This window comes from Mustela lutreola, chromosome 10 (assembly GCF_030435805.1).
Source record: "Mustela lutreola isolate mMusLut2 chromosome 10, mMusLut2.pri, whole genome shotgun sequence".
In the NCBI taxonomy this organism is placed as follows: domain Eukaryota; kingdom Metazoa; phylum Chordata; class Mammalia; order Carnivora; family Mustelidae; genus Mustela; species Mustela lutreola.
Window position 1 is genome coordinate 87,787,575 of NC_081299.1, and position 6,348 is coordinate 87,793,922.

A 6,348-nucleotide genomic window follows, 5' to 3' on the forward strand; every position below is an offset into this window, starting at 1 on the left:
TAACACACTTCCTCTCTTTCACTGTCATTGAGATAGATGATTTCTATACATTCTTTGGGTCTCATTTGCTCACAGATACTTTCCTGGATTCCTAATCAAGGTTAGAACCCCTGCCATAGATGACCTCACTTCCCTACATTTTGCCTATTACAAAAATAATTACTCATTGTTATTATTATCAATATTATGATATTTAATTTTGTTAATATATGGCATACTTTTAAGGTCTCAAAGGTGAGGAAGTTATGTTGGTCTCATTCACTGTATCCCCACAAGAAGAAATGAGTAATATTTGTCTCAGCTGAATCTATTCCACATTCATAGAACTTTATTCATATTCAGTTTTTAATTTCACACAGCTTAGTAACATTCAGATTCTGTTTGCCAACCATTATTGTATAGTTGTACAGAGCAAAACAGCCCACTTTGCTTTCCAATGCATACTTGTTGGTCGTCATTACTCTTTCCATCTATTTGTGTTTCTTCTCGTATCTGAAATATAAGGTAGAGAATTTAGTTTAACAATCAAAAGTTTAATGTTGGGTAATGCACTCTAAAAACAAAACCCCTTGCTTTGTCTATTGTGCATGTGTGATCCGGAAATTTTAAGTTCCTAGGAATTCAGTCAAATTTCTCTTGTTGAAGAACATAGAATTAATAGTTTATACTTATGAGCCTATCATCTACTCAATCAAATTATTTATTTAATATCTCATTTTGGTTTACTAAGCCTATTCTAACAAAGTGCCACAAACTGAGTGGTATAAATAACAGAAGCTTATTTTCTGAGAGCTGGGAGGCCTCCTGCCTCAGCTTGGTTATCTTCTCTCTTCACATCTCTTTCCTCTCTATCTGTCTCTCGGTATCCAAGTTTCTCCTTTTTATAAGGATAATGGTGATAACTAGAGCAACGCCCACCCTAATAACTTTATTTCAACTTGATCAACTTATCTCTAAATAGGATTACATTCTAATGAACTTTGGTCAGGAGTCCAAGGTATGAATTTTTGGAGGACAGTATTCAACCCATAACATACCTATTATATGATTAGGACTAATTTTTAGACTCTAAGAAATATGCATTTCATACTCTTGTGGGGTAGAACAAAGCAATGCACATTAAGAAAAAATGTGTGAGAGATAAATGGATAAGGGGAGGAGTCAAGATGGCGGAGAAGTTAGCAAGCTGAGACTACTTCAGCTAGCTGGAGATCAGCTAGATAGCTTATCTAAAGATTGCAAACACCTGAAAATCCATCAGCAGATCGAAGAGAAGAAGAACAGCAATTCTGGAAACAGAAAAACAACCACTTTCTGAAAGGTAGGACTGGCAGAGAAGTGAATCCAAAGCAACGGGAAGATAGACCCCGGGGGGAGGGGCCGGCTCCCGGCAAGCGGCGGAGCAACGGCGCACAAAATCAGGACTTTTAAAAGTCTGTTCCGCTGAGGGACATCGCTCCAGAGGCTAAACCGGGGTGAAGCCCACACAGGGTCAACATGGCCTCAGGTCCCGCAGGGTCACAGAAGGATCGGGGGTGTCTGAGTGTCGCAGAGCTTGCGGGTATTGGAACAGGAAAGCCGGCTACAGAGACAGAGCCGACTGTAAGCTCACAGCTCGGTGTTACCTTGAACCGGTCGCAGGCTCGGTGAGCTCGGAGCGCGGCCGGAGGTCAGGCAGACGGGAGTAACTGGGCGCTGTTCTCTGAGGGCACACTGAGGAGTGGGGCCCTGGGCTCTCGGCTCCTCCGGGCCGGAGACCAGGAGGCCACCATTTCTATTCCCGTCCTCTGGAACTCTACGGAAAGCGCTCAGGGAACAAAAGCTCCTGAAAGCAAACCCGAGCGGATTACTCAGCCCGGCCCCTGGTAAGGGCGATGCAATTCCGCCTGGGGCAAAGACACTTGAGAATCACTACACCAGGCCCCTTCCCCAGAAAATCAACAAGAAATCCAGCCAAGACCAAGTTCACCTACCAAGGAGTGCGGTTTCAATACCAAGGAGAGCAGCAGAATTCCAGAGGAGGAGAAAGCAAAGAACGGAACTCATGGCTTTTTCCCTGTGATTTTTTTTTAGTCTTGCAGTTAATTTAGTTTTTTCTTTTTCATTTTTTGTTTTTTTTCTCGCCTTCTAGTAAAATTTTTTTTAACTTTCACCTTTTTCTTTTTTAACTTTTTTTAACTAGTTTATCTAATATATATATTTTTTTCTTTTTTATATTTTTCTTATTTGTTTTCTTTTTTTTAATTCTTTTTTTTTTTCTTTTTTTTTCTTTCATCCTTTTTGAACCTCTTTTTATCCCCTTTCTCCACCCTAATGATTTGGGATCTCTTCTAATTTGGTTAAAGCATATTTTCCTGGGGTTGTTGCCACCCTTTTAGTACTTTACTTGCTCCTTCATATACTCTTATCTGGACAAAATGACAAGACGGAAAAATTCAACACAAAAAAAAGAACAAGAGGCAGTACCGAAGGCAAGGGACCTAATCAATACAGACATTGGTAATATGTCAGATCTAGAGTTCAGAATGACAATTCTCAAGGTTCTAGTCGGGCTCGAAAATGGCATGAAAGATATTAGAGAAACCCTCTCGAGAGATATAAAAGCCCTTTCTGGAGAAATAAAAGAACTAAAATCTAACCAAGTTGAAATCAAAAAAGCTATTAATGAGGTGCAATCAAAATTGGAGGTTCTCACTGCTAGGATAAATGAGGCAGAAGAAAGAATTAGTGATATAGAAGACCAAATGACAGAGAATAAAGAAGCCGAGCAAAAGAGGGACAAACAGCTACTGGACCACGAGGGGAGACTTCGAGAGATAAGTGACACCATAAGACAAAACATTAGAATAATTGGGATTCCAGAAGAAGAAGAAAGAGAGAGGGGAGCAGAAGGTATACTGGGGAGAAATATTGGGGAGAATTTCCCCAATATGGCAAAGGGAACGAGCATCAAAATTCAGGAGGTTCAGAGAACGCCCCTCAAAATCAATAAGAATAGGCCCACACCCCGTCACCTAATAGTAAAATTTACAAGTCTCAGTGACAAAGAGAAAATCCTGAAAGCAGCCCGGGAAAAGAAGTCTGTAACATAGAATGGTAAAAATATTATATGGGCAGCTGACTTATCCACAGAGACCTGGCAGGCCAGAAAGAGCTGGCATGATATTTTCAGAGCACTAAACGAGAAAAACATGCAGCCAAGAATACTATATCCAGCTAGGCTATCATTGAAAATAGAAGGAGAGATTAAAAGCTTCCAGGACAAACAACAACTGAAAGAATTTGCAAATACCAAACCAGCTCTACAGGAAATATTGAAAGGGGTCCTCTAAGCAAAGAGAGAGCCTACAAGTGGTAGATCAGAAAGGAACAGAGACCATATACAGTAACAGTCACCTTACAGGCAATACAATGGCACTAAATTCATATATCTCAATAGTTACCCTGAATGTTAATGGGCTAAATGCCCCTGTCAAAAGACACAGGGTATCAGAATGGATAAAAAAACAAAACCCATCTATATGTTGCCTCCAAGAAACTCATTTTAAGCCTGAAGACACCTCCAGATTTAAAGTGAGGGGGTGGAAAAGAATTTACCATGCTAATGGACATCAAAAGAAAGCAGGAGTGGCAATCCTTATATCAGATCAATTATATTTTAAGCCAAAGACTATAATAAGAGATGAGGAAGGACACTATAGCATACTGAAAGGGTCTGTGCAACAAGAAGATTTAACAATTTTAAATATCTATGCCCCCAATGTGGGAGCAGCCAACTATATAAACCAATTAATAACAAAATCAAAGAAACACATCAACAATAATACAATAATAGTAGGGGACTTTAACACTCCCCTCACTGAAATGGACAGATCATCCAAGCAAAAGATCAGCAAGGAAATAAAGGCCTTAAACGACACACTGGACCAAATGGACATCACAGATATATTCAGAACATTTCATCCCAAAGCAACAGAATACACATTCTTCTCTAGTGCACATGGAACATTCTCAAGGATAGATCACATCCTTGGTCCTAAATCAGGACTCAATCGGTATCAAAAGATTGGGATCATTCCCTGCATATTTTCAGACCACAATGCTCTAAAGCTAGAACTCAACCACAAAAGGAAGTTTGAAAAGAACCCAAATACATGGAGACTAAACAGCATCCTTCTAAAGAATGAATGGGTCAACCGGGAAATTAAAGAAGAATTGAAAAAAATCATGGAAACAAATGATAATGAAAATACAACGCTTCAAAATCTGTGGGACACAACAAAGGCAGTCCTGAGAGGAAAATATATAGCGGTACAAGCCTTTCTCAAGAAACAAGAAAGGTCTCAGGTACACAACCTATCCCTACACCTAAAGGAGCTGGAGAAAGAACAATAAAGAAACCCTAAGCCCAGCAGGAGAAGAGAAATCATAAAGATCAAAGCAGAAAACAACGAAATAGAAACCAAAAAAACAATAGAACAAATCATCGAAACTAGGAGCTGGTTCTTTGAAAGAATTAATAAAATTGATAAACCCCTGGCCTGACTTATCAAAAAGAAAAGAGAAAGGACCCAAATAAATAAAATCATGAATGAAAGAGGAGAGATCACAACTAACACCAAAGAAATACAAACTATTATAAGAACATACTATGAGCAACTCTACGGCAATAAATTTGACAATCTGGAAGAAATGGATGCATTCCTAGAAACATATAAACTACCACAACTGAACCAGGAAGAAATAGAAAGCCTGAACAGACCCATAACCAGTAAGGAGATTGAAACAGTCATTAAAAATCTCCAAACAAACAAAAGCCCAGGGCCAGACGGCTTCCCGGGGGAATTCTACCAAACATTTAAAGAAGAACTAATTCCTATTCTCCTGAAACTGTTCCAAAAAATATAAATGGAAGGAAAACTTCCAAACTCATTTTATGAGGCCAGCATCACCTTGATCCCAAAACCAGACAAGGATCCCATCAAAAAAGAGAGCTATAGACCAATATCCTTGATGAACACACATGCGAAAATTCTCACAAAATACTAGCCAATAGGATTCTACAGTACATTAAAAAGATCATTCACCACGACCAAGTGGGATTTATTCCAGGGCTGCAAGGTTGGTTCAACATCCACAAATCAGTCAATGTGGTACAACACATTAATAAAAGAAAGAACAAGAACCATATGATACTCTCAATAGATGCTGAAAAAGCATTTGACAAAGTACAGCATCCCTTCCTGATCAAAACTCTTCAAAGTGTAGGGATAGATGGCACATACCTCAATATCATCAAAGCCATCTATGAAAAACCCACCGCAAATATCATTCTCAATGGAGAAAAACTGAAAGCTTATCCGCTAAGGTCAGGAACACGGCAGGGATGTCCATTATCACCACTGCTATTCAACATAGTACTAGAGGTCCTAGCCTCAGCAATCAGACAACAAAAGGAAATTAAAGGCATCCAAATCGGCAAAGAAGAAGTCAAATTATCACTCTTGGCAGATGATATGATATTATATGTGGAAAACCCAAAAGACTCCACTTTAAAACTGCTAGAACTTATACAGGAATTCAGTAAAGTGTCAGGATATAAAATCAATGCACAGAAATCAGTTGCATTTCTCTACACCAACAGCAAGACAGAAGAAAGAGAAATTAAGGAGTCAATCCCATTTACAATTGCACCCCAAAACATAAGATACCTAGGAATAAACCTAACCAAAGAGGCAAAGAATCTATACTCAGAAAACTATAAAGTATTCATGAAAGAAATTGAGGAAGACACAAAGAAATGGAAAAATGTTCCATGCTCCTGGATTGGAAGAATAAATATTGTGAAAATGTCTATGCGACCTAAAGCAATCTACACATTTAATGCAATTCCTATCAAAGTACCATCCCTCTTTTTCAAAGAAATGGAACAAACAATTCTAAAATTTATATGGAACCAGAAAAGACCTCGAATAGCCAAAGGGATATTGAAAAAGAAAGCCAACGTTGGTGGCATCACAATTCCGGACTTCAAGCTCTATTACAAAGCTGTCATCATCAAGACAGCATGGTACTGGCACCAAAACAGACACATAGATCAATGGAACAGAATAGAGAGCCCAGAAATAGACCGTCAACTCTACAGTCAACTAATCTTCGACAAAGCAGGAAAGAATGTCCAATGGAAAAAAGACAGCCTCTTCAATAAATGGTGCTGGGAAAATTGGACAGCCACATGCAGAAAAGTGAAATTGGACCATTTCCTTACACCACACACAAAAATAGACTCAAAATGGATGAAGGACCTCAATGTGCGAAAGGAATCCATCAAAATCCTTGAGGAGAACA